Source organism: Phyllobates terribilis, unplaced genomic scaffold (genome assembly GCF_046119375.1).
Source record: "Phyllobates terribilis strain yellow unplaced genomic scaffold, ASM4611937v1 Scaffold_261__1_contigs__length_2674298, whole genome shotgun sequence".
Classification (NCBI taxonomy): domain Eukaryota; kingdom Metazoa; phylum Chordata; class Amphibia; order Anura; family Dendrobatidae; genus Phyllobates; species Phyllobates terribilis.
Window position 1 is genome coordinate 788,086 of NW_027363021.1, and position 25,092 is coordinate 813,177.

The 25,092-nt window shown below is 47.4% G+C and overlaps 1 pseudogene; it reads right to left on the bottom strand.

Moving 5' to 3' along the window:
* LOC141219308 (pentatricopeptide repeat-containing protein 1, mitochondrial-like) overlaps positions 1-25,092 on the bottom strand; it is a 704,077-nt pseudogene that overhangs the window by 93,036 nt on the left and 585,949 nt on the right.

The window sequence follows — 25,092 nt, forward strand, 5'->3', positions numbered from 1 at the left end:
TTTTTTCTTAAAAGTGAATACCTTTTTTTTTTTTTTTTTTTACTATGGCTTAATAACGATCCAAAGCAAATGGTTCTGTGTGACCCACTACTACTCGGGTAGCGTTAGCCCTCCCTGGGAAAGGTGTACTTGGACGATGGACCGGTGGAAGAGGGGGATGCAGTCGCGGCCTTGACCCGGTCCGTGCCCAGGGCGCACACATTAAAAATATGGGCTAGCAGATGAGTGGTTATTTGTCGACTACGCCACCTGTGGTTCCCGGTGATTACCACCAGCGCTGCGTCAGTCCTCTGAGGCGGGTGTCGTGGCAGCTCAGCTGGTACTACTCCCCACAGGCGGAGCAGGGCCTCAGGGCAGAGAGAGAGGAAAGTCTGGAGGTTGGTGGTGTGTGTGCGGTGCCGCGCAGGACAGGATAACGGAGGCAAGGGGTGAAGTCTTCCAAGCTTTACTCGCGTTGTTTCAGTAGTAAGCACAAAGCTTCTCCTTGCTCCTCACGGCGCACTGCGACCACCAGGAAGGGGTTCAGCACACTCCGGGTAGTTTAGGTGCACTTAACGAGACCCCTGGACCAGAATGTTCCTCTCCTTGGTGAGTTCTCCCATTAAGTCTCCTCCTGACTGTGTGTGTGGTATGAACTTGGTGAAAGGCCGGTTCCCGCTGCATCAGCGCAGTTTAAGGGATACGGGTGGCGTACGCCGCTCCGTCCATATCCCCCTTAGGGATCCAGAAGGCCTCTGGGCTTTTCCGACTGAGACGTAAGGTAACAGAGTCAGATATCGGGGGCTGGTACCCCTCTTGCAGCAGGAATCCCTCTGGCTAGGCCAGAGTAAGAAATACAGGTGGTGTATGCTGCTCCGTCCGTATCCCCTGGGATCCTTTTGCCTGTGGAGCTTTACTCCTCCGCTCCCCTCCAGGCCTTCTTAGGTAGGGACCTTGACCGGGTAGAGACAGCGGTTAACTCTAACCCACTCCTCACCTCAAGCCCAGAGTACGAGGACCGTGTATCTTCAACAAGCTGCAGGTTCCAGCAGAAAGCCACTATCAGCGATAAAGATCACAATCAAAGACCTTGAACCTAAGATGGCCATGTATTTAAATATGTATCAGTAAGTGTAACCTAAAAGTGTGTCCTCCACGCTCACCCACTACATAGTTCCTCCTATCTTTGGTCGTCCCCCCATCTCCTCTATCCCGGCTGGGGCAGCACCCTGGTGCATATAAGCCCCCCACAGGACAGGAGTGGTGTAGTGTTGAGTGCTGAGGCTGGGTCCCGTGTGGTGCTCCATCCTTACCTCGGAGAGGAGATACCACACCTCGATCTGAGGTGCAGTACCCCTGTGGCGACTGAACCCTCAGGGACGCCACAGTTCCAACCGATTCATATAGAAACTACACTTTTATATATCTGCCTAATTGTTTCTAAGCATGGCTTTGAAAGAACGGGCATTGCTTTGAAAGAAGGGGCATGGCTTTGAGGAAGGAGCATGGCTTTGAAAGAAGGGGCATTGCTTTGAAAGAAGGGGCATGGCTTTGAAAGAAGGGGCATGGCTTTGAAGAAGGGGCATGGCTTTGAAAGAAGGGGCATTGCTTTGAAAGAAGGGGCATTGCTTTGAAAGAAGGGGCATGGCTTTGAAAGAAGGGGCATGGCTTTGAAGAAGGGGCATGGCTCTGAAAGAAGGGGCATGGCTTTGAAAGAAGGGGCATGGCTTTGAAGAAGGGGCATGGCTTTGAAGAAGGGGCATGGCTCTGAAAGAAGGGGCATGGCTTTGAAAGAAGGGGCTTGGCTTTGAAAGAAGGGGCATGGCTTTGAAAGAAGGGGCATGGCTTTGAAAGAAGGGGCATGGCTTTGAAAGAAGGGGCATGGCTTTGAAAGAAGGGGCATGGCTTTGAAAGAAGGGGCATGGCTTTGAAAGAAGGGGCATGGCTTTGAAAGAAGGGGCTTGGCTTTGAAAGAAGGGGCATGGCTTTGAAAGAAGGGGCTTGGCTTTGAAAGAAGGGGCATGGCTTTGAAAGAAGGGGCATGGCTTTGAAGAAGGGGCATGGTTTTAAAAGAAGGGGCATTGCTTTGAAAGATGGGCATGGCTTTGACAGAAGGGGCATGGCTTTAAATACAACAGCATGCACTAAATTGTTTGAAAATTGGGGGGCAAAAAAAGTGATGCAAGGCAAGCCAGCAAAAGAGTCTAAAGTATGACAAATTTTCTCATTTACATGTCCATATTTAACCACGTACATGGAAAAAATGGCCCTGGTGTCAGCAGTGTTTGTTCCGTGTGTCATCAGTGTTCGGTCTGTGGGTCCGTTTTTCCCATCAATGTTTGACAGATGGATAAATAAATCCTTGAATTACAGAGCTTCTCCTATTCTTTGCCATCCGGGTGCTGAATGTTTTTGCACAGACCCATAGACTTGTATCGGCTCTTTTCATCTGTGATATCGGAAAAAGACAGACAGATGCACAACAATCAGACACAATCCGTGTGGCAGGTATGTTTTACCGGACGCACTGCATAGATTACATAGGAAAGTGTGTCTGGCCTTCTATTAGGTTTTTTTTTAGTTATGGATGACAAATGGACGCTGTACGGATCAAAAATGGCCTTTTTTTCCCCTGAACACAAAGCATTGTGCTTGTGTGAATTTGCTCTTCGGCAGGGAATTGTGCCCTGAGCCTATATGAAGGCGTTTTGTGCGCTGCCGCCAAAATGCAACATTCAGTTGGACGCAGCAATATTTTATGTGTGAATACTGTTTAATACAGATTTTAGCATTTCCCTTTTTCTGAAAATGCGTCGGGCCTCATGCAGAAACAAACTTTTTGTCGAAACGGACAGTGATACCCATAACAACCAATCAGAGCTCTTCTTTTATTGTCCTGGTAAAATGAAACGTGGCATCTGGTTGGCTGTCATGGAGAACACTGACACATTCTGAAACTTAGTGCCGATTCTTCCACACTTCATGCCACACGTACAGTGTAAAAACTGATCGTCTGAATGGTCTCTTTACAGCAGCTGTTGCCTATGATGGCACAGAGAGGCATTGCACCAAACATCCATACCTTTTGCAATCTCGCTAGGGCATGCCGTAAAGAAAAAGATGGTTTACAGCTCCTGGAAGACATGGCGGTAATGACATTGCTAGTTTACATAGTTTATTTAGTGTCTTTTTTTTTTTACTCCTACTTGATAAAGTCTAGAAAATAATGTCATTTTTAAACTGATTTGCCTTTTTATAGAAAACAAGTGACAAGGATCTTTTTGCATATCTGATCGGTAACTTGTTTTACAGATTTGTGGATTCCATCCAAATATCAATGTATACAGCACATTGATTAATGCGGCCATAAAGAGGTTAGATGACGTCTACTTGACCAATATTCTGCGGGACATGAGGAACAGAAACGTGGCTCCTAATGAAGTGGTGGTCCGTCAGCTGGAGTCTGCAGCACAGTACCCACTAAACTTTGATAAAGTGAGTATACGATCTGATAAAACCAATAATGGAGGCTGGTGAAGAGGAGGGAATTCGCCTCCATATCGGTAAAAATGTGTTGTTTTTTATCAAAATGGAAACTTGTATTCGGTAAAAATACTCCACACCACACGCCATCAACCAAGAAGGCCAATAACTAGTAATAGATTAGAAACAAGCGTTTGAAGACTTTTCCTGTTGTGAACATGATCCTTTAAGTTAAAGGGAACCTGTCACATTGGATAACGCTATTAACCTGCTGATGTAGGGTTAATCTGCAGGGTAATACCATTAGGAAGTGCTTGGCCACTATACTGAATGTGCAGCACATGGGAGTAAATGAACTTTATTCCTCCCGTGAGCCGCCGGCTTTCAGTCATGCAGGGCGTGCCTTTATTCACCACTCCATACAATGTGAGCAGTGGCAGTAAGCACGCCCTGGAACTTCCACTGACAGGTGGCTCTGCACTGATGCACTGTAGAGCTAGCTGTCAGTCAAAGGGCTGGGGCGTGCTTACAACCATTGCTTACTGTGTACAGATTGGTGACAAAAGGCACACCTGCATGACTGAAAGCTGGCGACTCACAGGAGGAATAAAGTTAATTTTCTCCCTTGTGCTCATTCTGGGGATGGCAGCCAGTCACCTTCCTAACGCTATTAACCTGGAGATTAGCCCGATGTCTGCAGATAAGTCATGACTAAGGGTGATCTGTCACCTGAAACGCGTTGACGTCGCATTCCTTCTGGCTGTAATGCTGACCTTGTACTCTGTTACGCACTTTGTGTGAAAAAGAGCCTATTCACGGTTCGTTGAGCTGGATTATCTTCATTTTATGATTCCCTTTAAAATGACTAGCAATTTGTATATAACAAAAAATATATAACAGGATGGAGGAATAAAGGGGCTGTCCGAAACGGATGACTTTATTTCGACACCTGCACACTCACTGAATGGATCAGTTACATGTTCAAGGCCCCAAGAGTGACGAAATAATGTTAAAATATCACATTATTTATCCCACAGCTGTGACAAATGCAGAGATTGCCTGTCAAACAGGCAATCTCTGCATGTATCACAGCTGTCTAACAGCCGTGACACTTGCAGGCGCAGCGACATTAAAAGAAATGCTAAGCACACCAAAATACTCGGCGAGCACACGAGCATGCTCACAGAAAGAGTTAATGAAACCTACTCGCTCATCACTAGTACTGACATGAAAGGAGTTAACATATCATTGCTACTGCACTGTGAATGCCGTAACAAGACCAAAGCATTAATGGCAAATTGTGTGTGTTCTTTTTTTCTTTTTTTTTTCATGTTTCACCCCACAACATTTACAGCGCCTTTCCACTGAACCTTTCCGTCAACCTTCCCACATTTTTTCATGTTACACCCATGAACTTAAAGTATTTTATTGGGATTTTATGTGATTTACCAACACTAAGTAGCAAGTATTTGTGAAGTGTAAAGGAATTGATACACGGTTTTAGAATTACTTTTAAAAATATAAATCTGAATATTGTGATGTGCATTTGTATTCAGCCCCCCTGAGTCAATACTTTGTAGGACCACCTTTTGCTGCAATTACTGCTGCAAGTCTTTTGGGGTCTGCCTCTACCAGCTTTGCACATCTAGCTCTTAAGGGTTTTTATCAGAAATAAGCCAGAAATGGGCCAGAAGTGACCAGAAGGTACGAGTGACCATCTACTAATTGTGCTTAGTTTCTCTTTCTCAATCAAATATAGATTGGGAAGGGAAAAGAGGAAAAGATGGATATGGATCACAGGTTAGCCAGAGAAGCTTTAATCAGAGTTGCTCAGAATGTTACACTGTTATTCATTGGTATAATCAATTTCCCTATCCACCTATACTATCAGAACACGGGACTCGGTCCCTGACGCGCGTTTCGCCGGTATACCGGCTTTTTCTAAGGGCCTCATTGGGCTAATTTAGGTGTATAATATACAGCCATGACCCAATAATTAGGGGCTGGGTTAGGCATTTCTAATACTATTTTATCCACCTCACTACGGACCGGGTTTTGTGGGTCACCATTTGGAAGCTGGTGACCCTGTATGCATTTATTAATGCACGTTTTGCACAAATGTATCTATTTTAATAGTAATTTTCAATAAACGTTATATTTTATTTTCCATTCACATCTTTTCCTCTTTTCCCTTCCCAGTCTATACTCGATATAATTATGGTGGTGTACACCAGTGAATGGTAGTCTAATGAGATATGATCCTCTTTTCTTTCTCTTTCTCATTCACACTTAAACCTTCATTATACTTACATACGCCCTTAGTTTCTTGGCACCACTAAACCTTACTCTCCTTCGCTGTCCTCAAACCCCAGCACCCTCTAACCAAATAATCATCTCTCCTTCCCTCTTACCTCCCCACCTGACCTCATCTGCAGACCTGCTCCTCAAGCTCAGATCTATCCTAACAAAACATAAAACAAGCCAGACACTCTCCTTCTCCCACCTGCTCTCCCTCTCTCTGCTTCTCCTCACTGCTGGCGACATATCTCCCAATCCTGGACCCAAACAGCTCACACCTCCCACCAATACCCCCTCCTATCGCTTCCAACCAACTGCAAACTACCGCAACCTCTCCTACTTAAAACCCGTGCCGCTGATGCCCACCCACCCTGCTCCCTCTCTTTGGAGCACTCTGGAACGCCCGCTATGTCTGCAACAAGCTCCATTTTGTCCACGACCTCTTTACCTCTCGTTATCTCTTTTTCCTGGGCATCACAGAGACATGGTTGACACCCTCCGACACTGCCTCCCCTGCTGCGCTGTGTTACAGTGGCCTCCACTTCACCCACACTCCTCGCCCTGGTAATAGACATGGCGAAGGAGTGGGTCTTCTCCTTTCTACCAACTGCACCTTTAGCCCTTTTCCACCTCTACCCTCCCTTACTCTCCCTTCTTTTGAAGTCCACTCTGTCCTCATCTACTCTCCTTCCAAGTAGCTGTCATATACTGACCTCCAGGCCCAGTCACTGCCTTTATTGACCAATTCTCCACCTGGCTTCTTTACTTTCTCTCTGCTGACATTGCACAATCATCATGGGCGATTTCAACATCCCCACTGACACTCGCCAGTCAAAAGCATCCAAATTCCTGTCGCTTACTTCATCCTTTGGACTTACTCAGTGGTCCTCCTCAGCCACCCACACAGACGGAACACACTAGACCTCATTTTCTTCACCCAACTCTGCTCCCTATCTAACCTCACAACCTCCCCCCTACCCCTATCTGACCACCGTCTACTCACTTTCTCATCCCTGTCCTCCTCACCTGTCACACATGTCCAGCAACTAGCACACCCCCTCAGAAACCTTGCATATCTAGACACTCACACACTCTCTGACTCTGTTCTACCACTGACATCCATATCTTTACTCCACGACACTGTCAGCACCACTGCTTTCTACAATGCCACTCTCGCATCAGCTATTGACTCAGTCGCCCCTCTTGTGCATGGCAGAGTGCGACAAGTCAATAGGCAACCCTGGCACAACACCCTCACTAAACCGCTTCGGCAAGCGTCCAGGGTTGCGGAACGGCGTTGGAAGAAAAAACAATCGCAAGATGACTTCACTGCATTCAAACAACAACACTCGCATTCAAATCAGCCCTCGCCTCTGTTAGGCAGGCCTACTTCACAACCCTCATATCTTCCTTATCCTACAACCTCAAACAGTTATTCAACACTTTTAACTCTCTCCTCCGCCCACCACTGTCCCCTCCGACCTCCGTCATCTCTGCTGAGGAGTTCGCCACACACTTCAAAAACAAGATTGACCAAACACGGCAAATCTTTACTATCCGACCACCACAACCCCTTTGTTTCCCAGACCATTGCCCTTCCCCCATAACCTCCCTTTTCAACATCATGGAAGGAGACCTCACTCGTCTCCTTTCCAAATCACATCTCACCACTTGTGCACTCGACCCCATCCCATCCCCCCCAACCTCACCCCCACACTCATCCCATCCCTAACCCATCTTTTCAACCTATCACTAACTTCTGGTACCTTCCACCCTGCCTTCAAACCTGCCACAATCACTCCCATTCTCAAAAAGCCATCTCTCAACCCAACCGCCTTGTCCAGCTACCGCCCCATATCACTTCTCCCATTTGCCTCCAAACTCCTTGAGCAACACGTTCACGCTGAACTTTCCTCTCACTTCTCATCTATCTCTCTTCAATAACCAACAATCTGGTTTCCGCCACCACCATTCCACCAAAACTGCCCTTACAAAAATTACTAATGACTTTCTTACAGACAAAGCTAACAGACAATTCACTGTACTGTTTCTTCTTGACCTGTCCTCTGCCTTCGACACAGTTGACCACTGCCTCCTACTGCAGATCGTCTCTTCCTTTGGAGTCAAAGACCCTGCCCTATCCTGGATCTCCTCATACCTTTCCAACCGCACATTTAGCGTCTCCCACTCCCACACTACCTCCTCATCCCCCCACCTCTCTGTTGGAGTCCCTCAAGGTTCAGTCCTAGGACCCCTACTTTTCTCAATCTATACCCTTGGCCAGGGACAGCTCATAAAATCCCATGGCTTCCAGTCATGAAGAGCATGGTCAGTCATCCTTTTGATGAGGACACAGAAGTCTTGCCTGTTAGCAATCTGGCACGCATGGCTGAGTTTATGTTACGCTGCCTTTCCCCTGATCCTTGCTTTGTCCAAACTTTGGATGACAGTCCTTACTGGTTGGTGACACTTCTAAACCCACGCTACAAGGAGAACTTTCTGTCTCTTATTCCCTTGCAGGAGAGGCCTAATAAAATGGTGCAGTACGAGAAGGCTCTTGTTGCGGAATCATTTAAAAAATTCCCATCTGAAAACGCTGGCGGCAGAGGTCACAGTTCGTTTGACAACCAAGGAGTACAGGCGAGAGAGACACAAATTCAATCCAGCAGAGGCAGGGGAACACTGTCAAAGTTCTGGGACAGTTTTCTCAGACCCTCCCACCGCACAGGTCCTGAGGCACGGGGTACTCTCCCAAAGAGGGGAAAGTTTCGGAAGATGGTGAGGGAGTACCTTGCCGGCTGTGCCAACGTAGTCCTTGATTCCTCTGTGCCTTATAATTATTGAGTATCCAAGCTGGACTCGTGGCATGAACTGGCTCTATACACCTTGGAGGTCCTGGCCTGCCCTGCCGCTGTCAACTGAAAATGCTGACAGGCTGACTCATAAAAATTATCAAAGGCTGGTTTGGGCCAGACTTCTCAACATCACTGAATGATAGCAGCGTAACATAAACTAAAATACAGTGTATTTTTTGGGGAGGTCTAACTGTATTCCCATGCACCTCTGTCTTCACACCCAGACATGGGTATACGCTTCCTGATTTTGTCTATTTGCTCTTGTCCTCCTCCTTCTCCTCATCCTTCACATCCTCCTCCATATCACTACCATATCACCGTATCTACGTCTCTTGCAAGGGGCATTGGAGTTCCTCCAAATTTTTGGCAGCCGTTGCATTCACTGCATAGGCAAAGAGTATGGGAGACCCACTTCCTAATAATGGGAACATTGTTTTCTGGAGGCCCTCCAACCTCTACATCTCTTGCAAGGGGCATTGGAGTGCCTCGTAATTTTTGGCAGCCTTTGCATTCACTGCATAGGCAAATAGTATTGGAGACCCACTCCTTTTTAATGGGAACATGTCATACTCATTACTGTAGCCCAGCTCCATGTGTCTTTAAATTGGTAATAGGGTTTTTTCTAAATTTTGGCAGCCGTTGGACTCACTGCATACCCTATAACTGGATAGGAGACCCTCTCCTTTCTAATGGGAACATGTCATTACTGTGGTCCAGCTCTATGTGTCTTTAAATTGTTAGTGGGGTTTTTCCCAAATTTTGGCGGCTGTTGGACTCACTGCATACCCTATAACTGTATAGCAGATCCTTAACCTTTCTAATGGGAACATGTCATTACTGTGGCCCAGCTCTATGTGTCTTTAAATTGTTAGTGGGGTTTTTCCCAAATTTTGGCAGCCCTTGCAGTCACAGCATGGGTATTACCACTATAGGAGACCCACTCCTTTATAATGGGAATATTTTTTTTTACTGAGACCCTCCTCTATGTCTCTTCAAAGAGGTATTGGGTTGCGTCCAAATTTTTGGCAGCCCTTGCAGTCACTGCATATGCAATAACAGTATAGGAGACCCACTCTTTAATAATGGGAACAACAAAGCATAGCCGACTGCTGGCCCTTTAAGAATAGTAAGGCAGTAAAAACAGTGTTTGTGACTTTCACAATCCCTCCTTCATAAATGAAACAGGATGTGTCTGATGATGTTTCACACACCACATGGCCAGATAAGGTTGTAAAATGTTAAAATGCCATTTCCCGGTGAATGCATTTGTCACGGTTGAAAGCAATGCAAAAATGCAAAAAAACGCATCAAAAACGCTATGTGTGAACATAGCCCAAGGTGTGAAGGAGCATTTTTGTTTTTGGTTATTTATTTTGCCTTATATACAAGTCATTACCCTGGAAAGAATGTTCCTTAACATATTTCCCAGGAAAATCCATTTTGGTTTAGTTTTTGTATGTTTTATTGTGAGTCTGTAAAAGTGACGTAATACCTCTGACAACATTGTTGATATTATTGACCTGGGAGTCAGAAATGCTTCCAGGAGTCTTCCCCATGCTGTTCCCATGTCATTTTAGTACTGTTCCCATCGATTTGGGCAATTTTTAGGCCCTCTGCAGACCACCGGGGGGGGGGGCCGCCGAAAGAATGCTGGAGTTTCCCATAGACTTACATTGGGCTCGTTACTTGGACCGAGCACCTGAGTATTCCAATTTGCTTGACTTGAGCAGCGAGCACCCGAGCATTTTAGTGCTCGCTCGTCACTAGTTTTCAGCTATACCATTTCTATTTCCATTCAACTTTTTGATCGTGTTTTATTCCACTCTTTGTTTGGTGGTAAGATGAAAAAGAATAGTTTTTTTTTTTACAGTGTTCACTGAAGGCGTTAAGTAGTGTGATCGTTTTATAGGCCATGGACGTGATGATAACAAATATGTGGACCTTTTTGGTTTATTTTAGTTTTTATATGAATTTACCCATTTATTGATATAACATTATTTTCATTTTCTTTTCTGTTTATTTTTTGATTAGGTTTTTTTTATATTTTTTCACATTCTTTTTTTTACTTTTTCATTTAGTCCCTCTATGGGACTAGCTTTTATTAGTATAATCGCTGTTATAAAGCATTGCAATGAATTCTACCTGTCAGTGTTACAGTGATAGAAGCCTCTAAGACCATGCTCCTAGCTCGGTCTAAGCAGGCCACCGTCGCTGGGATACCTGGAGGCGCGGGTTGTCATGACAACAGGATCACTGACTAAGGGCGTAACCAGAAACGCGTCGAGATTGCATCTCCGCTATCATGGACTTTTATATATTTTAATATTTTGCACCAATAAAGTGAGAATTATTTTTTATTGGAGACTTTTCCCACTTTCTCCTTATGTACACTGGCCGAGAGTCACGGCATTGTGGGTCTGAGCCCAGAAGATATGAGCAGCAGGATGGATTAAATGCATGGTGAGGCATATATTGTTTTTTTGTAAAGAATTGTCCAATCAGTCAGTAAGGATTTAGGGCCCTTTTACATGGCGATATTTTGCATCAGTATTTGTTAACAGACGCCAGGAGTGGATCCAAAACACAGAAGAGGTGAGAGTGGTTCAGATATTATTTTTCTCTGTGTTTGTTCCCCTCTGGTTTTTAGCTTACAAATACTAATGTAAATTACTGCCCAAAATACTCCCTGTGTGAATGAGGCGAGGAAGCTGCTTGTAATCCTGTAATATAAGTCCTTATTCTGAGGATGAGCGCTCACTTGCAGGTGCTGTGCTGTAATGCTTATCTTCTCTGCTCCATCATACTCCCCAGAGCAGGGGCGACCCCTGGGGCAAAACTGCGGCCGGCAGATGTCAGACGTGTCACTCAGTGATATGTGATGGAGCCCGACTCCCAAACAAAATCAGACAGAAGCATACAAAATAAATACATGAAGCATTGCAATTAGGTGTCAAACGTTCTCAACTTTATTTAAATTTACATGACACTGAACCATCACCTATCAGGATAAAGAAGATTCTGTGTAGCCTCTGTTCCTATAGACCATCTTGCTTGCAGCCTTCTCCATTGAAGACTACGGAAATTACACGAATAGATGAGTAATCTGCTTATACTGCTGTAATACAATTCTTTTATCCAATGATGAGAGCATGCGTCCAGGAGTTGTGCTGTAATGTTTGTCTCCTCTTCACCATCATCATCAGAGCAGGGGCGACCCCTGGGGCAAAATGTGCTTACTGGGATCTGTGCAGCCGGCAGATGTCCAGCCGTATGTGATAGACCCCGTCCCCCAAACAAAATTAATCAGACAGAAGCACACAAAATAAATACACGAAGCATTGCAATTAGGTGTCAAATGATCAAAATTTTATTTAAATTTACATGACACCGAAAATAGCACAACCCCCGACTCACGAAGAGTCACCCTCCAGCACTCAGGAGAGGAAAACCCCCTGTGGAGGAAACCTCTATGGAACCATGGATGGAGGGCTGCCCTTCCATTGGGCTTAGAGAGTTTGTGCCAATATATAACAGATGTAACTGCAGAATTGTACAATTTGTACATTTTACCAGATTTACAAAGAATGACATAACAAATACAGACTATAAATGTGATAAAGCTGATGTGGGAGAGATCTGGCTGCAATATCTGTCACCACATTGATTGATGGAGCGAATTTGGTTGATCTGATTGGCCAGGTGGATGTATAATTTCTCCCTTACAGATCCAGGTCCGCCTCTCAAAAAATTGGACATTTGGTTACAGTTCGTTATGCCTAATCCCTAATAGGATAAATAATCCCTCCCAATTTATCACCCATTAAAGTCATAGATCAGTCCATGAACTCCCAAAGGAGAGCTGCTCTATATAGAGGGTAACAGAAGGGGATCCTGGTCTAGGGACCCCCCTTTGTTACCTTCCCATGCCCTAGGGGTGTCTAAAGCAGACAACCCCTTTCCCTGCTAGAACCTCCAAATTACACCAAGTTTGGCACATTACGTGGGTGGTCAAGCTCAAGGTCCTCAGGCGCATCAGTAATGGCGCTGATCGTGGCAGCACGGAATTCTTTTATGGAATCTTCTTTATGACACTGGTTTATGACCTCATAACAGTTGTCATGGTGACTACAGGGTCTATTACTGATGCAGGGCACAAGTATTAACCCTTTCATCATTGGTAATTTGCTATTGTTATAGAGGCAGATAACTGCACTTGTTACCAAGCAGGGGCCTTATCATTATTGCTTCCCTTAGGCACCATAAGAAATACAGATTACAAATTAAACGTGCAAGTTTGTCATGAGTGTTTTGCACTTTCTAGATCCAGAGATTGGGTTTATTACTAGCACTTTACAAAGAAAAAAAAAAAAGAGGAAATTACTTGTAAAATAATATTATTGGGAATTGCATTTCAAGCATTTTCCTAATGTGCATTCTACATAGTTACATAGGTTGAAAAAAGTAGGGGTGGACATTAACAGCTTGGGGCCCAAGTGCAAGAAATGTGTCCGAGCCCCCATCTTTTTATGGCGACAAAGCTACAGATATATATATATACACACACACACAGTGGGGGAAATAAATGTTTGATCCCCTGCTGTTTTTCTAAGTTTGCCCACTGACAAAGACATGAACAGTCTATAATTTTAAGGGTAATTTTAACATTGAGAGATAGAATATCCCCCCCCCCAAAAAAAATAAAAAATCAAGAAAATCACATTGTATAAATTAGATAATTTTTTTTGCGTTTTGCAGTGAGAAATAAGTATTTCATCCCCTACAAACCATTATGAGTTCTGGCTGCTACAGACCAGTTAGACGCTCCTAATCAACTCATTACCTGCAGTAAAGACAGCTGTCTTACATAGTCACCTGTATAAAAGACTCTTGTCCACAGACTCCATTAATCAGTCAGACTCTAACCTCTACCACATGGGCAAGACCAAAGAGCTTTCTAAGGATGTCGGGGACAAGATCATAGACCTGCACAAAGCTGGAATGGGCTACAAAACCATAAGTAAGACTCTGGGTGAGAAGGAGACAACTGTTGGTGCAATTGTAAGAAAATGAAAGAAATACAAAATGACTGTCAATAGACATTGATCTGGGGCACCATGCAAAATCTCACCTCGTGGGGTATCCTTGATCATGAGGAAGGTGAGAGATCAGTCTAAAACTACACGGGGGGAACTTGCTAATGATCTCCAGGCAGCTGGGACCACAGTCACCAAGCAAACCATTGGTAACACATTACGCTTTAAAGGTTAAAAATCCTGCAGTGCCCTCAAGGTCCCCCTGCTCAAGAAGGCACATGTGCAGGCCCATCTGAAGTTTGGCAATGAATACCTGGATGATTCTGTGAGTTATTGGGAGAAGGTGCTGTGGTCAGATGAGACAAAAATTGAGCTCTTTAGCATTAACTCAATTGGCCGTGTTTGGAGGAAGAAGGAAGTACAACCCTAAGAACTTCATTCCAACCGTGAAGCATGGTGGGGGAAACATACCTTGGGGGTGCTTTTCTGCAAAGGGGACATGACGACTGCACCGTATTGAAGGGAAGATGGATGGCGTCATGTATCGCGAGATTTTGGCCAACAACCTCCTTCCCTCGGTAAAAGCATTGAAGATGGGTCGTGGCTAGGTCTTCCCAGCAAGGCAATGACCCAAAACATACAGCCAAGGCAACAAAGGAGTGGATCAAAAAGAACTACAGTAAGGTCATGGAGTGGCCTAGCCAGTCTCCAGACCTTAATCCCATAGAAAACTTATGGAGGGGGTTAAATCTCCGATTTGCCAAGCAACAGCCTCAAAATCTTAATGATTTAGAGATGATCTGCAAAGAGGAGTGGACCAAAATTCCTCCCGACATGTGCACAACCCTCATCATCAGCTACAAACAACGTCTGACTGCTGTGCTGCCAACATGTGTTTTACCACCAAATATTAAGTGTTGTTTTCCAGAGGGATCAAATACTTATTTCTCACTGCAAAATGCAAAAAAATGTATCTAATTTATACAATGTGATTTTCTTGATTTTTTTTGGGATATTCTATCAATGTTAAAATTAACCTACCATTAAAATTATAGACTGTTCCTGTCTTTGTCAGTGGGCAAACTAAGAAAGACAGCAGGGGATCAAATAATTATTTCCCCCACTGTGTATATAATTATATATATACAGTATGTAGATTGTATGTATCTACCTCCTTCTAGGTTGTGCCTGGATATGTACACCCACTATATACTGTGTATGTCTGCACCACTTCAGTGCAGTAAGGCGACATTACTGACCACGGAGCAGCCGTGCTCTTTAGAGCTGATGTATTTTTATTTTTGTGAATTGTTTCAGCTGCCTGAAGACCATTGCTCGCCATCTACCATGGGCATGCTGCAGATCCTCGCTAAGTTGCCATCTTACTCCCTGGCATCAGGATGGTTAACAACAGTACAACCCATGTGCAGACAGATTTGTCTGACTCCTTACCGGACTCCAGCAACGCATCGGCTGTGATCCCAGCAGAGAGTACTGCGATTCAGGACTATCTCCCACCATGCCGGTCGTGGTCATAATTCACCGGTATCAGAGGAGGACAACTTTGGGACATTGTCCAAGACATACTCCTCAAGAACTGTGTTTAAGAAATCGTCTCCAGAGGTCCAGGACTTGAGATATGAAGAGGGTGAGGACATTACTGGGGGCACACAACCCACTCATAATAGGTACAGGGGAAGAAGAAACACTCCGTACTGGTACTTCCTCCAGTGTAAGGCCAATATAAAGGAGGGCAAGGTAAGAATGTCTATATTGTTATTCTACTGGGGATCCGCAGGGGAGGGATCGTACATCACAATGCTAGTTTACAATGAGGCATACTGTAGCGCCGGCGTCCCTGCCCTCTGCTAGGCAGGGACGCTGTTCCCCTCACCTCTCTGCTCCGTGCCCGGCGTCCTCCTCCCGCTCTGCTGGCAGCGCGCGCTCCTTCCCGGCCACTGTGCTTAGGGCGCGCGCGCTCTCCCTCCCTCTTAAAGGGGCCGCGCGCGCCGTCCTAAGGAGTCCCCGGCCAATGGCCGGAGGACTTCACCATATATAAGGCACCTCCTCCAAAATGGAGGTGCCCGAGCAATGTTGTTGCACTGTTCACTACTCTGCTTCAGCCCTCAGGTCCCGTTGTCAGTTACCTGCCTGATTCCTGCCAGCCTGCTGACTTATTCCTGCCTGATTATCTGCTACCTGCCTGCTAGTCTGAGGTCCGACGGTCTGCCTTACTACTCCTGTCAGTCTGTCTAAGGACCAGCCTGCCCGCTCACCTGGGAGCGCACATCAGCCACCTGCCTGCTTGCCTGAGGTCCGACGGTCTGCCTTCCAACTCCTGTCAGTCTGTCTATGGACCAGCTTGCCCGCTCACCTGGGAACGCACATCTGCTACCTGCCTGCTAGCCTACCTGGAGGCTCCGCCGTCACGTGCTGTGACCACCTGCCTGTCCAGTGACTCCTGCCCGCTCACCTGGGAGCGCTCATCTGCTACCTGTCTGCTAGCCTACCCGGAGGCTCTGCCGTCACGTGCTGTGACCACCCGCCTGTCCAGAGACTTCTGCCCGCTCACCTGGGAGCGCTCATCTGCCGCCTGTCTGTTGGTCTTCCCGGAGGCTCCGCCGTCACATGCTGTGACCACCCGTTCATCCAGAGACTCTCGCCTGCTCACCTGGGAGCTCACGTCTATCATCAGCCGCCACAGGTCGTACCAACCCTTTACCTAGAGACTGCCCCGGTCACTTGCCGTGACCATCTGCCCGTTCATTCAGAGACTGCCCCGGTCACTTGCCGTGACCACCAGCCCGTTCATCCAGAGACTGCCTCGGTCACTTGCCGTGACCTCCAGCCCGTTCACTCAGAGACTGTCCCGGTCACCTGCTGAGACTTCCTGCCCGTCTTCCCTGGTCGCCACCCGCTCCCTTACAAGGACCGCCCCCTTGTATAGTAGCTCAGAGGTTCCGCCTCCCAGACCCGTTACAGTTTGCTCGGGCCATGGAACCCGGTGGCACCCAAGCTCCCTCGCTCTCGGACCTGTTTCATGAACTGTCCCGTCAAAGGTCCCAACAGGAGTCCATCCTGGGTCACCTGCGGAATGTCAATACTCGCCTGGACACTCTGACTGCTCCACCAGCAACCTCCGCCTGTGCCATGTCTCGCAATCCGGCAGCTCCGCTGCCCACTAATACCATGGTATCTTACCCCGGACCCCGGCTTTCTGCACCTCCTCGCTTCGGAGGCGACTCCGCCCAGGCTCGGGGCTTCATAAATCAGTGCACCCTGCACTTTGAACTATTGTCTCACCAGTTTAACTCCGACCGGGCCAAAATTGCATTCATCATGTCCCATCTCACCGGGGAGGCCCTGGCCTGGCTAAATCCTCTATGGGAGAGAGGAGACCCCCTGGTGTCCAACTTGCCTGCTTTTCTCACGGCTTTCCGGAAAGTCTTCGACGAACCCGGACGGAGGACCTCATCCGCATCATCACTGCTACGCCTCCGTCAGGGAGGTCTCACCGTGGGCCAATATGCCATACGGTTCCGTACCCTTGCCTCGGAGCTGGCCTGGGATAACGACGCTCTGGTATCCGTCTTCTGGGAGGGTCTGTCCGGCCGTATTAAAGATGAACTTGCCGGTCGGGACATTCCTACCACTCTCGATGACCTAATAACTCTTGCCACCCGGATTGACCTACGGTTCCAGGAGCGTGCCAAAGAGGTCACCCGTGAGGAGGTTACCACGTCTAGCTCCTACTTTTCAGAAACCCGTCACTCCCTCCGTCTCTACCCAGGTACACTCTCCTGAGCCTATGCAGGTCGACCAGACCAAGATGCTCAAAACCCGTCAGGACTTACGCCGTGCCGAGGGGAGCTGCTTCTACTGTGGCAGTAAGGAGCACCGGATCCGTGCCTGCCCGGAGAGGTCGGGAAACGCCTGTGTCTAGGTTCGCTCAGAGAGGTCGACCTAGACAAGAATAAATCCTCTCCATCTCTGCTGTTGTCAGTCTCAATCGTCTGCGGGGAGAACCGTTATTTCGAACTAGCCCAACTTGACTCTGGAGCAGCCGGGAATCTTATTTCACAGTCCCTGGTAGAGAAATACCGCATCCCCACCAAACCTCTGGCTGTACCCTTGTCTGTTGCTGCCGTGGATGGGGGTCTCTTACCACGCCCCATCCAACTCATCACCGAATCCATTACTCTGCAGGTGGGAATGCTGCATTCTGAGAGTATCTCCTTTCATGTTCTGCCTGGACTCTCTCACGCCCTCTTGCTAGGCCTACCTTGGCTCCAGAGACATGCACCCGTGCTTGACTGGCAGACCGGAGAAGTCCTTCGCTGGGGACAGGACTGCCATAAGACCTGTCTGGTTCCCGTCCATCCCGTCCGTCCTTCTCCTACCCCAGCTAATCTACCTGGACTTCCGATTCCTTATTGGTCTTATGCTGATGTCTTTAATAAAAAGGAGGCAGAGACACTACCCCCTCATAGACCATACGACTGCCCTATCGACCTGTTACCTGGTACTACTCCTCCCCGTGGGCGTATTTATCCTTTATCCGCTGCTGAGACCCGGTCGATGTCCGAATATATTGAGGAGAATCTGGCCAGAGGATTCATCCGGAAATCTACCTCTCCGGCGGGAGCAGGCTTCTTTTTCGTCAAAAAGAAGGACGGCTCTCTCCGTCCCTGTATAGACTATAGAGGTCTTAACCAGATCACGGTGAAGAATAAGTACCCCCTTCCGCTCATTCCGGAGTTATTTGATCGTCTGAGGGGGGCTAGAATCTTCACCAAACTGGACCTCCGTGGGGCGTACAACCTGGTTCGTATCCGTCAGGGGGATGAATGGAAGACGGCATTCAACACCCGGGACGGCCACTATGAATATCTGGTAATGCCCTTTGGCCTCTGTAACGCTCCTGCCGTCTTTCAAGAGTTGGTCAATGACATCTTCCGGGACCTTCTCTACTCCTGCGTAGTGGTGTACCTGGACGACATCTTGGTCTTCTCTCCGGATCTCCAGACTCACCGGAGGGACGTTCGTCAGGTCCTGCTCAGGCTCAGGCAGAATCACCTCTTCGCTAAATACGAGAAGTGCCTCTTTGAGCAGACCTCGCTTCCATTTTTAGGCTACATTATTTCTCAGACCGGCCTACAAATGGATCCAGAGAAACTGTCTGCCATCGAGAAATGGCCTCGACCGGAGGGGTTGAAGGCCATTCAGCGATTCCTGGGCTTCGCCAACTACTACCGCCTCTTCATACCACACTTCTCTTCCCGGACTGCCCCAATTTCCGCGCTCACCCGTAAAGGTACTAATCCCAAAGAGTGGCCACCCGAAGCTGAGGAGGCCTTTCTTTCCCTAAAACAGGCCTTCTCTTCCGCCCCGGTGCTGCATCGCCCAGATGGCAACAAGCAGTTCTTCCTGGAAGTTGACGCCTCCTCCTCTGGAGCCGGAGCGGTACTTACTCAAAAATCATCTTCCGGGAGAATGGTAACTTGTGGCTTCTTCTCTAAACTCTTCTACTCCTCAGAGCGCAATTATTCCATAGGAGACCGAGAGTTATTGGCCATCAAACTGGCATTGGAGGAGTGGCGTTACCTGCTCGAGGGGGCCCTTCACCCAGTAATAATTTACACCGACCACAAGAACTTGGCTTACCTCCAGCATGCCCAGAGACTTAACCCGCGCCAAGCCCGGTGGTCCTTGTTTTTTGCTCGCTTTGATTTTGTTCTTCATTTTCGCCCGGCTGACAAAAACGTCAAAGCAGACGCCTTGTCCCGATCCTTTCTGGTGTCCGATCTCGAGGAAGAACCTAAACATATCATCGATCCCGCCAGAGTAATGCAGGTGGCTCCCGTGAGTCTAAATCGTCTCCCTCCCGGTAAGACGTTTGTTTCAGTACCTGATCGGGAGAAGATCCTACACTGGGGCCATTCGTCTAAACTAGCTGGCCACGCCGGTCAGAAAAAGACCCTCCAGCTTATTGCCCGGCACTACTGGTGGCCTACCCTGCACAAGGACGTAATAGACTTTGTTTCTACCTGTGTGTCCTGCGCCCGCAACAAAGTCCCGAGACACCTGCCAGCCGGTCGCCTCCTTCCGCTTCCTGTGCCTGCTGCCCCCTGGCAGCATATTGCTATGGACTTCATAACTGATCTCCCCGTCTCTGCCGGTTGTACGGTCATTTGGGTGGTCGCTGACCGCTTTTCCAAGATGGCTCACTTTATTCCCCTGCCAGGCCTCCCGTCTGCACCCGAGCTGGCTAAAGACTTTATCCGCCACATCTTCCGTCTTCATGGCCTGCCCCTCCACATCGTGTCGGATCGTGGGGTACAGTTCACCTCACGTTTCTGGAGAGCCACTTGTAAACTGCTAGACGTCACCCTGGACTTCTCTTCCGCTTACCACCCACAGTCCAATGGTCAAGTGGAGCGGATCAATCAGAACCTGACCAGTTACCTCCGGCACTTCGTTAATGCCCATCATTCAGACTGGGTGGATCTCCTACCATGGGCCGAGTTCTCTTATAATAATCACCAGAGCGAATCCTCCTCCAAATCCCCGTTTTTTGTAGTCTTCGGTCAGCATCCTCGGATTCCTTTTCCTGTCTCCACCTCTGTGGACAACCCGGCTGCGGAATCTCTCGTTAGCAAATTTTCCTCCATTTGGGAGAGTACCCGATCCGCACTCCTTCAGTCGTCCGAACGGATGAAAAGACACGCTGACCAAAAACGCCTGGATCCTCCACAATTTCGTCCTGGAGATAAAGTCTGGCTCTCATCTAAATATGTCCGACTCAAGATACCTTCTTACAAGTTAGGGCCTCGGTTCATCGGCCCTCTGGAGGTCATCAGTCAGATCAACCCGGTGGCCTATAAATTGAAACTCCCGGCCAACTTACGGATCCCTAACTCCTTCCATGTATCTCTCCTCAAACCTGTGGTTCTTAACTCTTTTTCCAAGTCTACAGGTACGCCTCCTGCTCCGGGTTCTGCTGAGGACGAGTTTGAGGTAGAGAACATTCTTGCCACCAAAAGGGTAAGAGGAAAGACCTTTTTTCTAGTAGATTGGAAGGGGTTTGGTCCTGAGGAGAGAACGTGGGAGCCCCGGGAGAACATCCATGCCCCTCTTATCCTTGCTAAATTTCTGTCTGGCCTAAAGAAGGGGGGGCCTAAAGGGGGGGGTACTGTAGCGCCGGCGTCCCTGCCCTCTGCTAGGCAGGGACGCTGTTCCCCTCACCTCTCTGCTCCGTGCCCGGCGTCCTCCTCCCGCTCTGCTGGCAGCGCGCGCTCCTTCCCGGCCACTGTGCTTAGGGCGCGCGCGCTCTCCCTCCCTCTTAAAGGGGCCGCGCGCGCCGTCCTAAGGAGTCCCCGGCCAATGGCCGGAGGACTTTACCATATATAAGGCACCTCCTCCAAAATGGAGGTGCCCGAGCAATGTTGTTGCACTGTTCACTACTCTGCTTCAGCCCTCAGGTCCCGTTGTCAGTTACCTGCCAGATACCTGCCTGATTCCTGCCAGCCTGCTGACTTATTCCTGCCTGATTATCTGCTACCTGCCTGCTAGTCTGAGGTCCGACGGTCTGCCTTACTACTCCTGTCAGTCTGTCTAAGGACCAGCCTGCCCGCTCACCTGGGAGCGCACATCAGCCACCTGCCTGCTTGCCTGAGGTCCGACGGTCTGCCTTCCAACTCCTGTCAGTCTGTCTATGGACCAGCTTGCCCGCTCACCTGGGAGCGCACATCTGCTACCTGCCTGCTAGCCTACCTGGAGGCTCCGCCGTCACGTGCTGTGACCACCTGCCTGTCCAGTGACTCCTGCCCGCTCACCTGGGAGCGCTCATCTGCTACCTGTCTGCTAGCCTACCCGGAGGCTCTGCCGTCTTGTGCTGTGACCACCCGCCTGTCCAGAGACTTCTGCCCGCTCACCTGGGAGCGCTCATCTGCCGCCTGTCTGTTGGTCTTCCCGGAGGCTCCGCCGTCACATGCTGTGACCACCCGTTCATCCAGAGACTCTCGCCTGCTCACCTGGGAGCTCACGTCTATCATCAGCCGCCACAGGTCGTACCAACCCTTTACCTAGAGACTGCCCCGGTCACTTGCCGTGACCATCTGCCCGTTCATTCAGAGACTGCCCCGGTCACTTGCCGTGACCACCAGCCCGTTCATCCAGAGACTGCCTCGGTCACTTGCCGTGACCTCCAGCCCGTTCACTCAGAGACTGTCCCGGTCACCTGCTGAGACTTCCTGCCCGTCTTCCCTGGTCGCCACCCGCTCCCTTACAAGGACCGCCCCCTTGTATAGTAGCTCAGAGGTTCCGCCTCCCAGACCCGTTACACATACCAGACAATATATGTCCTTCTATAATATATCCTCATATAATTTCCTATTGTGTCAAATATTATGCAATTACATTGTCCTAAATGATTGTATTTGCTGATCGTAACCTTAACGGTACGATGGTAGAGTCACCACTAGCACCTAAGAAACACAGTGAAGCCTGGTAAGTGTCCGGACGGAGGAGATAGCCATTGATGAGAAGCATTATTTTTTAGGATCATAGCCATGACTGTTATAGCATTTGCATAAGTCGCCCTTGTGCCATGTTGTTCTCCTTTTTTCAAGCAATGTCTGTAATCACAGTAAAACTATTGCAGTCTTCACAACACAGCCCGGCTCTGCTACGATTATGGAAGTCATGTCCAAGAGCAATAAAGAAAAATATTCACATGTGTTTTTAAGAAATTGCTACTGTTTTTTTTTGTTTGGATTATTTATTTCTTTTTTTATGTTTGCATTATTTTGCATTATTTTGTCTTTTTGCTACTTTTGTTGCATCTGTGCATTTTTACGTTTTTTCTTTTGTTGCTAATCACAGCATGTTCTAAGTTTCGTGATTTACTTATTTTTTTTCTTTCTTTGCTTTTTCTATAAATTTTACCATTAGAAAATGCACCTAAAAAATCATACACCTGTCTGTATGTGTCAGAGTTGTCTTGGGGTCTCATCTGTTTATTTAGTAGAGTAAAGAGGGAGGAGGTGAGTAAGGACATAAGTGTGAAGTGCTGGGTCCTGATTGCTTGTACAGTTAGGTCCATATATATTTGGAGAGAGACAACATTTTTCTAATTTTGGTTCTAGACATTACCACAATGAATTTTAAACAAAACAATTCAGATGCAGTTGAAGTTCAGACTTTCAGCTTTCATTTGAGAGTATCCACATTAAAATTGGATGAAGGGTTTAGGAGTTTCAGCTCCTTAACATGTGACACCCTGTTTTTAAAGGGACCAAAAGTAATTGGACAGATTAAATAATTGAAAATAAAATGTTCATTTCTAGTACTTGGTTGAAAACCCTTTGTTGGCAATGACTGCCTGAAGTCTTGAACTCATGGACATCACCAGACTCTGAGTTTCCTCCTTTTTGATGCTCTGCCAGGCCTTCACTGCGGGGGTTTTCAGTTGCTGTTTGTTTGTGGGCCTTTCTGTCTGAAGTTTAGTCTTTAACAAGTGAAATGCATGCTCAATTGGGTTGAGATCAGGTGACTGACTTGGCCATTCAAGAATATTCCACTTCTTTGCTTTAATAAACTCCTGGGTTGCTTTGGCTTTATGTTTTGGGTCATTGTCCATCTGTAGTATGAAATGACGACCAATCAGTTTGGCTGCATTTGGCTGGATCTGAGCACACAGTATGGCTCTGAATACATCAGAATTCATTCGGCTGCTTCTGTCCTGTGTCACATCATCAATAAACACTAGTGACCCAGTGCCACTGGCAGCCATGCATGCCCAAGCCATCACACTGCCTCCGCCGTGTTTTACAGATGATGTGGTATGCTTTGGATCATGAGCTGTACCACGCCTTCGCCATACTTTTCTCTTTCCATCATTCTGGTAGAGGTTGATCTTGGTTTCATCTGTCCAAAGAATGTTCTTCCAGAACTGTGCTGGCTTTTTTAGATGTTTTTTAGCAAAGTCCAGTCTAGCCTTTTTATTCCTGATGCTTATGAGTGGCTTGCACTGTGCAGTGAACCCACTGTATTTACTTTCATGCAGTCTTCTCTTTATGGTAGATTTGGATATTGATACACCTACCTCCTGGAGAGTGGTGTTCACTTGGTTGGCTGTTGTGAAGGGGTTTCTCTTCACCATGGAGATTATTCTGCGATCATCCACCACTGTTGTCTTCCGTGGGCGCCCAGGTCTTTTTGCATTGATGAGTTCACCAGTGCTTTCTTTCTTTCTCAGGATGTACCAAACTCAAGATTTTGCCACTTATAATATTGTAGCAATTTCTCGGATGGGTTTTTTCTGTTTTTGCAGGTTAAGGATGGCTTGTTTCACCTGCATGGAGAGCTCCTTTGACCGCATGTTTACTTCACAGCAAAACCTTCCAAATGCAAGCACCACACCTCAAATCAACTCCAGGCCTTTTATCTGCTTAATTGAGAATGACATAACGAAGGGATTGTCCACACCGGTCCATGAAATAGCCTTGGAGTCAATTGTCCAATAACTTTTGGTCCCTTTAAAAGCAGGGTGTCACATGTTAAGGAGCTGAAACTCCTAAACCCTTCATCCAATTTTAAGGTGGATACCCTCAAATGAAAGCTGAAAGTCTGAACTTCAACTGCATCTGAATTGTTTTGTTTAAAATTCATTGTGGTAATGTCTAGAACCAAAATTAGAAAAATGTTGTCTCTGTCCAAATATATATGGACCTAACTGTATATCCTGCTCTGCTTCTAGCACTTCTATTGCTCTCCTCTGAAGACATGTCCCTCTTGTGTGCAGCTGGCCGAAGCCCTGGACCTCTTCCAGGAACAGATGCTGAAAGAGGAGCGGCTGCAGCCGGAGGAAAGTAACTACACTGTTCTCATCGGAGGCTGCGGAAGAGTTGGATATATCCTATATATAACGTATTGACGGCTCTGTCTGACAGTCTAATATGTATGGGGTCCCGGACAATTTTTTGGGGGAGTTAATGATCCAGCATAACTGATCATTTAATTTGGCTGATCATTATGTTCTGGAGATAAGGTGCCAGTAGACATGTCTGGTGGTGACTCTCATAGAGAACACAGGAGTGTATGGGAGAGATGGCTGCCAGACAACTGTTAAGCGCGGGCCGTCTTTCATCCAAGAGCCATCTAATGTGTGTGGCGGGCTTTATAAGGTTGATCTGTGACCCCTTGATAATGAGCCATGATAAAGCAGCATTGGGTAAGCTCCAAGGAGTGGCCAGTAAAGTCCTTCTGCCTGTGTTCACATGGATGGGATTAGCCGGGGTCCATGCCGTGGTGGCTGTGCTCATCAGGCCCTGGACACATTAGTCAGATCTGTACAGCATGTTGCAGCTTATTCTGAAATATTTATAACAAAGCCCAGATAATGGTCACATTAACTGTGGCATGTTTGTAGCTTTTTAATGATT